Source organism: Dryas octopetala, chromosome 5 (assembly GCF_963921425.1).
Source record: "Dryas octopetala chromosome 5, drDryOcto1.1, whole genome shotgun sequence".
NCBI classification, from domain to species: Eukaryota; Viridiplantae; Streptophyta; class Magnoliopsida; order Rosales; family Rosaceae; genus Dryas; species Dryas octopetala.
In genome coordinates, this window is record NC_141370.1 from 6,924,750 (window position 1) to 6,937,693 (window position 12,944).

A 12,944-nucleotide genomic window follows, 5' to 3' on the forward strand; every position below is an offset into this window, starting at 1 on the left:
TTGTCTACAGGAAGATCCCAATCAACATTCACGTCATCATCCAGCAGGGCTTCGGATCAGCCAGGTCATCATCTCTACGTTGTTGCATCTACCTCACGAGAATTTGCATCAACACTATTCATAAGGAGATGTGGTTTCCGACTAAAACTCGTGTCTCATGCTCATTAAATATTCTTGCATGGCTCTTACTAACTCTTTTTGTTGAATCCATGTTAATAAAAAGGTCCATATATATTGTCTACATGGAAAAATCCTTGAAACCCATGGTATTTACTAGTCACCAAAACTGGTATTCCTCAATCATTGATTCCATTGCTACATTAGATTTCCATCAAACTTCACCATCACTTTTATACACATATAACAATGTAATTTATGGGTTTAGTGTTTCTTTATCTCCAATTGAACTTGAAAGTTTGAAAAGGACCTTGGGATTCATCTCAGCTTATACAACTTATAATAATAACCCTATCATACTTCATACAACTTATACTCCTCAATTTCTCAATTTTAGTTCTGATGAAGGTTTATGGCCTATCTCAAATTACAGAAAAGATATTATCATTGGGGTAATAGATAGTGGTATATGGCCAGAAAGTCCTAGTTTTAAGGATCATGGCATGCCTAAATATAGGCCAAGCAAATGGAATGGGTCATGTGAAGAGGGACAAGAATTTAACTCCTCTTTGTGCAACTTTAAGCTCATTGGAGCCAAGTACTTCAACAGTGCTCTATTACGTGACAATGAAAGCATTATATTTAGCATGAACTCTGCTTGAGACACAATAGGACATGGGACACATATTTCATCTATAGCTACAGGTAATTATGTGAATGGAGTTTCTTATTTTGGCTATGCTAAAGGAATAGCCAAAGGTATTGCTCCAAGTGCAAGGCTAGCTATGTACAAGGTTGTATGGGATGAAGGATCCCACATCTCCGATGTTGCGGCTGGCATAGATAGTGCTGTTGCTGATGGAGTTGATGTGATTTGCCTTGCCTTAAGTGCTAAAGATGACAAATATTTTGATAGTCCTATAGCAATAGCTTTATTTGATGCCATGGTGAAAGGTATTGTAGTTTCTTGTTCTGCTGGGAATAGAGGCCCAGACCATGCCACCATAGTAAATGGATATCCATGGGTTATAACTGTTGGTGCAGGTGTAAGAATTAAATGGACTAATACATTGTTCTACTCGGAGTCAATATTACACTAATACTTAAGATACAAGTAATAGGTTTATTAATAAGACATAAATCAGCAAGTCCATCTTAAATAGATTACTTATCTGAGTTGGACTAGGAAGACTTAGTTACCTAAAGGCCTTATGTTATAAACAAGGCAATGATCCAGCAAAGTCTTTATAGAGTCCTATTAGGATTGGATTCTGGAGTCCTTGATGGGATGAACTAGGAATCTATGAGTACTCTATATAAGCACAGGTCCCTGGTCACACAGCTAATACTTAGAATCAATAAGCTCTGCCCCATTGTGTGAGAGGTTAATTCATTGCTGTTATGGCTAGAAGACTTGAGCATCTTGACTTGAGGTATTTAATTTGCTAGCAGTATGTCTTCATCAGGTTAGTAGTTAATTATATATTACGGTTATATGCTTAGCAGTAGAATCATATTGATGTTGAGTTATACTTGTATCTGTTGATTTGTGTATGCTCATAATTTATGTTTCAGTTCTTACATGTGGTATCAGAGCCTCTATACACAAACTAGAGATCAAGATAAAGTTGTTTCAGTTTTTCGATCACATGGTTTTACTGATAAGTTCATGTAACTAAATTTATACTAATGCTTGAAATCAATATAATATATGTATTAAGCACTGAATAAATAAATAAAGCATGCTATAGTTTGTTCAATATAACAAATTTCAACGAATATAATATTATGCATATATATTGGTATGGCTTGCATTATTGGGAATTTGGGAAACACCAAAAGGTGCACAGAGATTAAAAGGAAGCACCATGCGGTGCGTTTTGGGTTAATCAAAGAAACACTCTATCAGACCATTTCCCCATTTGTTTTCTTCCCGCGTTTTTTGGGGGTTTTCCTCTTTTAGTGTTTCTTTTTGGGCACAATTTTGGTTGTTTTAATCAATGGGTTTTTATTTTAAGATCATTCCAGCACCTATTTCATGCTTTATTTCACCAATTTTTATTGTTTTTTCATGAAATTCGAAGGATTCATCAATGTTAGTTATTGGGTTTTTCCAATTTCAATTTTATGGCAGATTTTGCATGAATCCTTGCTGTGGATATATTCTGAAACTTCTATTAAGCATGATTACAGTGATTATTTGCTTCGATTTTCACTTGCTTGATGAAATTAATTTTTTTTTGGGTTCATGATTTTCTGGGCTTGTTGTCATCTTGAGTTATGATTGTTTATTCATCTATACTTGCTGGAATTACTTTTGTATGATAAAAAAAAAAAAAATTGTTGGAAAATCAAATTTCAGGAAATTTCTTGTTGGCGGTGGATAGTTTTTTCTGTTTCTACTAATTTTGTGGCTACTAATAGAGTATCTATAATATGAAATTTCATATGGATATGATCTTAAGATTGCAGGGACATAATGCTAAAGGTTGTGATTAAGACAAGCAATATTTTTGCTTGACAGTACTATTTATTTATTTTTTCCTAACTTATTTTTGCAGAATTGTTTTATTTTGAGCACTCTGTTGGGCTAGATGGCATCTGGGTCATCTAGCATATGTTTTTCCTGCAATACATGTTTTATTAGAGTGTTTACATGTTTTGCTAAGAACATAATAAAAGAAAGGGATCAATGCTTCTTGTAAGCTCGCAGCAAGTGGGCAAGTATTTTATGATCTGCACCTAAAGATTGTCTGTTGAGCATCAAGAATTATATGTGCAGTTCACAAATACATACATGAATTTTTATTTGGTACAATCCTGTGGAGTAATTAAGTTTCATGTTTACAGTCACATAACTATATATATTGGTTGTTCCTTTACTAGTTAATAAATCTATACATAAGTGTTTTCTATTACCTTATACATAACCATATTGTTTATTATCTTATTGCTGAATTTTGTGCATATATACAGTCCAGGTATGTTGTATTCATCAGTTAAGTAAGCATTGGTAATTCAGCATATGCAAGGATTAACTCGGTTATGTATTCTATCCGCTGCAGAATTGTAATAAGTTTAACAATTCAAATTGAAAACATGATCTAGTAGATATGATCATAGTTTCAAGGTGTCAGATAGCACAAATCCTTCTGCATCTTGGGAGTTATGATCAATAAAGCATGTTCTCAGATCATAAGAAGGTAATTCTGTATTCTTTAGGTGGTTGTTGGTTCTCATAAGAGAGGGAAAGCCATCTGAGCACTTATGGTGCGTTTGGATGAAGTAGTTTGAAATTACTAAGGAATTCACAAATGACGGAATTTAAAACGATGTGATTTAAAATTCTAGAATATGTAGATTCTCTTGTTTGGATAACATGTAAACATAATAGAGTTTAAGTACGGAATTTATGGTAGTTTTAATTTTTGATGCATCAATTCAAAAGAGTGATAGTGATGGTGGCAACAATAAAAATGATGTTTATGGTGAGTTGACCATATTGGTAGGGGTGATGGCCCACAAGCGGTGGGAGAATTGGTGGTGGCTAAAATTGGGGTGTTGGCGGTGGCGGTGGTGGTATCGGCAATGGCGGTGATGGTGGTGGCGGCGGTGACGGTGGTGGTGGTGGTGGTGGTGGTGGTGGTGACGGTGATGGTGATGGTGGTGGTGGTGGTGGCGGCGACGGTGGTGCGCGGTCTAGGTGTTGGTGGTGGTGGGGGTGGTGGTGGCAGCGGCAGTGGGGGTGGTGGCGGGGGTGACGGTGATGGTGGTGGTGGTGGTGGTGGTGGCGGCGGTGACGGTGATGGAGGTGGTGGTGGTGGTGGTGACGGTGATGGTGATGGTGGTGGTGGCGGCGACGGTGGTGCGCGGTCTAGGTGTTGGTGGTGGTGGTGGTGGTGGCGGCAGCGGCAGCGGGGGTGGTGGCAGGGGTGGCGGGGGTGGTGGTGTTAGTGGTGGTGACGTTGGCGGTAGTGGTGGTAGTGTTGACATGGTCGACACGACTTATTTTTCTTTTGTAAAAATTGGAATTTTGAAAATGACACCAATTTAGGTGGAATTTAAAGTTGGAATTTACAGCCTTCAAATCCCAAGTTTTTTTCCACCTAGAATTTACAAAATTCTGTATTTATTGACCCAAACAAGGAAATTAGAGCATGTAATTTCTTAAATGCTGAGTTTTGTTTAAATTCCGAGTTTTTTTCTTCCATCCAAACACACCATTAAAGTGCAGAATTAACATGTCACAGCCTGTCTATGAGGCCAGTTTCTTCTTTTGGATATAATTTCTACTAAACAAATTGCAGAAAGCATATTCAGAACAAGGGCACTTATAGCAGATTGGGGACATGATTCATTGCATTCATCTTTTCTACATGAACACAACAAATTCGATTCATGTAGAGAATATTCAGTTTTTGGTTTTTTGTTTTTACTAAATAAGGGTTTTTCTCCCAAATCAGACCATTCGTTCTTTTCCATGTTACTTAAATTATGTATACATGTATATCTGTAAATTTTTTTTCATGAGGTTATGTGTTAATAAATTTTTCACTCCGCTGCATATATTATATATATGATACGTAACCTTATTAGGTTGTTTTCTTATTGATTAAATCCTATATTGTACAAAATGGTAATTCATAACATGCAAGAATCAATAAAGTTATGTACTTACACATATATAATCCACTACATAATTGATGTTAAACCTATGATAAGTTTCTTGGGTTTTTGTTTATAGTTCTCATTATGTCAGAAATAACAAATCCTTCTGCATAATGAGTGTTGTAATCCAGCTAACAATACTTGACATCATATAGATTGAAAGTCTGAAATTTTAGGTGTTTGTTAGCTCTCTTTAAAGGGATAATTAAAGCAGTCTGAATACTTAAAATACAGAATTCACATATTGTTTCCTGCTTATAAAATCAGTTTTCCTATGTAGTTGGAAATTCTGCTGAACAAATTGCAGAAAGACCATCTAGAAGAAGGGATCTTATAATGGAATATGATACATAGTCTTAACTACATGAACAGAACAAATATGTTTCATGTGGTCAAGGACACCTGCAGATTGGGGTACATATGAATATATTTTCAATGCAGATATGAAAATATATTCTTTTAAGCATATTTAATCAAATTTAAGTGTTATTTGGTTCTAACTGCAGCATCCATGAGTTTTTATAATCCAACATTGAACCTCTTAATGGTCACAATTTCAAGAAGTGGAAGCAAGACGTTGAAATTGTGTTAGGCCTCAATTTAGCTTTAAGAGAGGATATTGAGGGATATTGAACAAAAGGGATTGAGACTTTTTCAGAATAGGGGTCTCAAATCCGATTTTGAAAACCAATCCTAATAGATGATTTTTTCAATCTGGGTTTTTGATATTTAACTTTGCTACAAATTGAGTTGATTGGGCTTTTTGGCTAAAGAGATCGATCTTGTTTTCATTTTGATTATAATGGTAGCCGTATGCAAACAAGTTTACTCGTATTTTTTAATTTTCAATGTTGCATTGATATTTGCAATTAAATTTCAAACAGCTTTGTTCATTGAACCTATTTTCACTTATTTGTATTCTTTTAGCTGGCAATATATTTCATGTGCATTTTTGTACAAATTTTGTTTGAGCTTGTTATATTTCTTGCCCAAAGGAGTAATATAACAACGCATGAAGTTACAATTTCAATAACAATATTCAGTCAAGTTTGTTCTTGTCTATTTATGTTAATTAAACTTATATGACTAATGAGTTTTTGTTTACATCATTAGTTGTTAAATTTATATGAATCTTTTTATAAGTGGATTATTTGATTCATGAATAACATCAAGTTTTAATAGATTCAATACAGGTAAGGATTTTAGATTTTGGTTCCAATTCAGTTTTAGATTAATACTTTTAACTGTATGACAAATTCATTAAAGTTTTATTACATGGCTTGGTTGATTTGTCGTGCTCTATGTTTTAAGTATCAATTATGACTTGTTTCTGTTATTGGTTTGGTTCTGACCACATAATAAATCAAACTAATTTAATAGATCAGATTCTTTAGTGCAAATCAAATATATATTAGTAAATTGGCAAACAAGAGTTTATGGCTGTTTTGGTTTCGGCAGATTTATTTATTTAATTTCGATTTTTTTTGATGGTTCATTGTTGTGTATAATATGTATAAGTTTTGTTATACATATATATATATTTATTTATTTTTCGGCTGTCACATAATACCTTTTGTGTCCAGTGGTTATGCATATGTGATTACTGCCAAGTCTTACCCTATATGACTTTCATGGCTATTGTTTTAGTTCTTAATTTGTGTCTCTTTTAAGGATGTTTAATGTTATTACTAGTTACATATTATATGGTATAGATAAAGTAATCATTTGGTGAATCCTTTTAATGCCATGAATTTTTCTATAATGTTAAAATCAGTGTCTTAGAAATACAATGATCATGCTGTAGAATCCTTTTTGGTACTTCATATCTCTTTTTGCATGACTATTATGTTGTGTGATTTCTAAGTCACTGGGGGGAAGATTTAACAGTATTGAGTGCAGTTGTGACATTTTCAGTATACAATTTTTCAGTGTATCAGTCTAGGATAGTAGCACTTTAAGAAGGTTTAATGTATGGTTTTCGGTTAATGGACAATTTTTTTGATTATGTGATAGTGTTCTAAAATTTTTGTTCACATAAGAAATTTAAAGTTTTTTCTCGGTAACTCACTTAAGTAATTTTTTGCTGCATGGAGAAACATTCATGATCAGTTTCTTAGTTTTGCATATTTTAGGTGAATTCAAAATACTTTATTTACTATTTTGAGTATGCAATAAAGGACATTTAGTAGCATATTATGTTTCTTGTCCGAAAGTGTAACATAATCATGCATGTAGTCTCTTTGAACATAGAAATTGTGTTCATTAAATTTCTACTTTATAAGTGGCTTTTATGAGACCCCTTTTTGATTAGTGGGAGCTAAAATATTTGTAAACTTAAGGGTTAATGCTCACTTATATGTGGATGCTTCACTTTTAGATGCTTCAGTTCAGTGGGAGCTTTAGAAATAGTGGGAGCTTCAGTTTTGTCAATACTATTGATTTTCTGCATTTTAGTTGTTAAGGCAGACAATAAGTGCCATACATTCAATTTCGGTTATTTGAATTTTTTCAGTTATATTAAAATTGAACTAGACTTATCATGATTTCAGTTTGTCAACTCAATTCTAATATATATGGTTTTTCAGTTTAAATTTTAAAGTATATATATACATACATTGTGGTATTCACATGTGTACCTATATAGATTGTGACATTGTCATTAAGATAATGCAGACAGTAATTAAGGCATAATGTCTATGCATGTGTATAGAGATCTTGCTAATAAGATTTGGTGATCTTGCATTTGGAGAAGGCAAAATCATTAAGAAGAACCGAGTTTACAAGTTTAATACTGTGTAAGACACAGGCACACAGCTACTTTGTAAACCATTTTTCATTTTTCATGCCTTGTAAATGACTTATGTGGGATATGGTATTGGCATCAATGACTATGAGTGGGTTAAGCAGTTTAATGACTTAATTGCTTCTCATAATCTGGTGTTCAATATAATATCTTGACAAAGTTGAGCTAAGTCTTGTTAAATAATAAAACCAGCGCAAATTCAGATTACTTGCAGTATTGGGTAAATGTGATGATTAAGAACAATGATTGTCCAAGTGGGAGAATGTAAGAATTAAATGGACTAATACATTGTTCTACTCGGAGTCAATATTACACTAATACTTAAGATACAAGTAATAGGTTTATTAATAAGACATAAATCAGCAAGTCCATCTTAAATAGATTACTTATCTGAGTTGGACTAAGAAGACTTAGTTACCTAAAGGCCTTATGTTATAAACAAGGCAATGATCCAGCAAAGTCTTTATAGAGTCCTATTAGGATTGGATTCTGGAGTCCTTGATGGGAGGAACTAGGAATCTATGAGTACTCTATATAAGCACAGGTCCCTGGTCACACAGCTAATACTTAGAATCAATAAGCTCTGCCCCATTGTGTGAGAGGTTAATTCATTGCTGTTATGGCTAGAAGACTTGAGCATCTTGACTTGAGGTATTTAATTTGCTAGCAGTATGTCTTCATCAGGCTAGTAGTTAATTATATATTACGGTTATATGCTTAGCAGTAGAATCATATTGATGTTGAGTTATACTTGTATCTGTTGATTTGTGTATGCTCATAATTTATGTTTCAGTTCTTACAGCAGGCACTATTGATCGAGGGTTTACAGGATCTGTGTCTCTTGACATTGGACTTTCCCTGACTGGTTGGTCAACATATCCTGGTAATGCCTCATTACAAAATATGTTGTTAGTTTACAAGTATCCCTTAAGGGGTTGTGATTCACCTGAATTGTTATCTGGTGCTCCCTATGGAATCATTGTTTGTGATCCTGGAGCAATCTATGAACAAATATCCAATATAACCAACTCAAGTGCGCCAGGAGCTATATTGATATCCAATATTCGACCAGAATACATTTCTTGTCCTTGTGTTATCCTTGATGAAACAGATGGAAATTTGTTGATACAATATATAAAAAGCTTTAATGCTTCTCAGGCGACATTGACATTTCATAAGACCATTACTAAGTCAAAACGTGCACCTATGGTTATGAAATTTTCTTCAAGAGGTCCTTCATATGGTTTTGCAGGTATGCTGAAACCAGATATAATGGCACCTGGGTCATTAATATTGGGAGCTTGGAATCCAACTATTTCAGTAGCCAAGATAAGGTCTAATTTTTCCTTATACAGTGACTACTATATACTTTCAGGAACATCCCCTGCTTCTGCCCATGTTGCTGGTGTGATTGCTCTTCTAAAAGCTACACATCCAAATTGGAGTCCTGCTGCTATAAGGTCTGCGATTATGACCACTGCAAATCTATTTGACAGTAGTTATAAAAGAATTCTTGATGGTAAAAGTTTTAGACCCGCTAACCCTTTAGCCATGGGGTCAGGTTTCATCAATCCAAATAAAGCAGTTGATCCTGGTTTGATTTATGATGCAACTCCACAAGACTATGTGAACTTATTATGCTCATATCTTAGTCCAAAAAAAATCTTAAAATTTACTAAATCAAGGAACTATAGTTGTGCAAGTCCATATAAGAATCTTAACTACCCATCATTTATTCTCTTATATGGGTATAGTAAACCACATATTGGAGAATTTCAAAGAATTGTGACGAATGTTGGAAAAGGTGCCACAACTTACAAGGTAATGGTCAAAATACCTAATAATATAATAGTTGTAGTGTCACCGAAAATTTTAGTGTTCCAAAAGAAAAATGAAAAACTATCCTACAATGTCACTTTACACTACGAAGGGGGTGAGCATAAGAGAGTTTCATCAGGAGAACTTGTTTGGGTTGAAGAAAATGGAGAACACATTGTTAGGAGTCCTATTGTGGTGTCACCTTCACAATTAATTGATTGAGGTTGTTGGATGTTTGACACTTGGATTTTCAGTTGTCAATGTTAGTACAAATTAATATTATTGTGCAATTACTATTATAAAATATCTAAATTTAACAAGTTTATCCTTATAAGATGAGTGGTATTGCCCAATTTAGATATTATAGTCTTCACATACGATCATAGTTTTCCCTCTGGGGACTCTGGCTAGGTTTTAAGTAGTGCAAACATATTTACTACTAAATAGTCAGTGAAACACATCAAAATAGCACAATGCACAATCAGAGAATCAATATCAGTTTGAAACCATTTACATGCTCAAATAGTCATAAAAACATTTCGGAACATTCCCAATACTTTACCTGATGACCGAACACAAAATTAGCCAACTAGCACCCTACTTGAGTTATCAGTAAAAACAGATTTGGTAGCGAGAGTATCAATTTCTGGTTATAACAATTTAGATTGTAAGCCAAAAAATGACATCCACCAGTCTAACTTCATAACCGCCTTCGGAGTTTCGGGAGATCGAAACCCTAGGTCAACACTCTGGTGACCTCTTACTCTTAAGTCATCATAACAATTCAATTATCACAATATCGGATTAAAACCACGCCACATATGGCAATCATAAATACTGCAAATTTATCATGCATCAATATTTACTAGCATAATACATACAATAAAAATGTCTCTAGCAGGGTGTGAGTTTCCTCTTACTTGGAATCCTTCGCTCAGCTTGATACCCACAAGTATAAATCCAATTTACAGCTCTTCTACTTTACCGAGTTCAAATATTGGGAAATTGGAGTACTCCTTAGTTAAACTTCTACCAAAGAACAATTAAAGACTAATTAAAACTAGAACCTTAATCAGAAATTAACAAACTGAGTCCAAGATTATGAAACCTTACCACAAGATTTGGGAACCAAATCCACAACACCACTGCAATCCTAACCAAGAAAGATGATTAATCTAAAAGAAAGATCGTATTAGTGTTTGCGAGTGAGGAATGATGTTTGCTGGAGAGAATTGAGGTTTCGGGTGATAGAGATGAGAGAACTAAAGTGTAAAAGTCACAAATGAAACAACTAGGGGGTATATATAGAGTAGGTTGTCGAACACTCGCCAAAAGAGCCAAGATCCTGGTGGCTTTGCAGAGCACTCGGCAGCTCTACCGAGCCCTCGGTGGGACTTCCACCAGGTTCCACCGAAATCTCCTCTTTTCTCCATTTTTCTCCAATCTTCCATTTCGCTAGCTGCACAGCCATCTGTCCTTGATAGCTGGTAACTTCCCAACCATTTGATCTACTTAAATCAATCACAAATGAAGGGCCATGATCAATCCACAACATTATCTTTTAATTTTCCACTCTTAAATCATTAAAATACATTCGGACACGTAAAAATGTCTCTAAAAATGCTACCAACTCGTAGCAACAAATATTAATTTCCTATGGACTCAAAAACAAATTTTGATCTCTAGGATTTGTACAAAAATTCCAACACTTCAAAAAGAGTTTCAAAACAATTTCTAAAAAACAAATAATTCAAGAATAAAATGCAAAAATAAATTTCGGGGTCTCACACAAAATGCTAAATAGTTCTTTGGGGTCCAGTAAATATCTAATGGTCAATAAGCTCAAGACTCTCAAGTTTATGGTCAAACATATATGCTTTGAAGAAGAAATAAATTCTACAATGTGACTGACCAACATAGGTAAGTACATAAATTCTACATGGGTAAGTACATATTGTTTGACAGTAACTATTTTGTAAGATAGTTATTGTTGGACAGTGGCAATTAGGATTTTTGACTCCAAAACTTGAATTTTTGTGATTTATGTTAGTTTTATGTTTTTTTTTTTTTTTTGACATGTTTATGCATGAAAAGACAGAAGATGTATACAAGTCTCCTTGTTTTGGGTGTTGTTGTACAGTGAGAATTCTCCTGGTACGGAAAAAAATAAATAATAAAAGGTGGTGCGCGGTGGGCTACATGCCCAACGCGTACGTGATTTCATTATAGTGGACTTCATTGGAACTTGATTTTTGATAACGGACCTTAAAAAGAGCTTTTTTTTTTTTTTTTTTTTTTTAACCCATAAAATTTCACTTTCTACCAATTAATTGACTTATAACAAAAATTTGAAATTCAATTAAAGGAAGATATATCACAAAACATTTATCTGAAAACCAATTGGCAATAGAAGAAGTGTCACAAGACCTTTATAAGCACATACACAGGACTATAATTTTTCAATGTACGTAGGATACTCCACATTCTCACACACCCCTGCATGTGTGACGTCACTTAAGCCATACACATGGATACCTCATATTAGGTGACGTGAAATACGTGTGGCCACTTGGCCTTAAAATGCGTGGGTGAACTTGCTCTGATACCAGGAAGAAGTCTAAGCATCCATCCCAAAAGCAAACGACAATAGAAGCACAAGACCCTTAGAGCATGTGCATTGGTTAGCTACAAGCAATAGCTAAAGCTAAAATTTAGCTAAAAGTCACAAAAATCCTCTATATATATTGGTTAGCATTTAGTTAAGTTTAGCTAAAAATTTTGCTATTGCAAGCTCAAAGCACAGTACTTGGGTCACCCCCAAGGTCACTCCACCCCCTCAAAATCACTATTTCGATAATGTCGGTGCATGATCGGAAACAGTCACCTATTATAAATCATCTATGCAAAAAATCAACTCAATCAGAAATCGTTTAGTTATATAACTATTTTCGATTAAATAGAAAAAATCAACGATTTGGTAAAAAAATCACTCTTTAATCGAAAACCATAGATTTTTTCTACTTAATTGACAACAATTATATAACCAGAACGATTTCCGATTGATTTGATTTTTTTTTTCAGAGATGATCTTTAATAGGTTATCTAAAAAGTGAACAGTTTTGATTATGCACCGACATTGCCGAAATGAATTTGGGGGGTGGGGTGACCTTTGGGTACCCCAGGGGGTGACCTTTGGGTACCTCAGGGGGTGACCTAAGTACTGTTCAAGCTCAAAAGCTAAGAAAAGGCAGGACCCCATTGTGCATAGGAGCTGTCAGCAAATTAAATAGAGAAAACGAGGTGGTGGTGCACGCTGATTGGATAGGCTGCCTGGGCTGCAGCCCAGGTGTTTTTTTTTTTTTTTTTTTTTTTTTAAGCCCATTACCCTTTTTTTTGTTTGATATGCATTAACCATCATTGTAGACTTGTAGTCACGTGGGATGTGGAAAGATTAACTAAAAAATAAAATATTTGTTTTTTCTTTTCTGCGGAGCATTAAATAAGGAATAAAGTTTCATAAAGAATTTGTTTCCTTCTC

General features: G+C 34.4%; 1 pseudogene; it reads left to right on the forward strand.

Annotated features, from left to right (window-relative positions):
- The first annotated feature begins 615 nt into the window (after positions 1-615).
- On the forward strand, positions 616-9,628 carry LOC147283860 (subtilisin-like protease SBT3 pseudogene; annotated as a pseudogene).
- Positions 9,629-12,944: the final 3,316 nt, after the last annotated feature.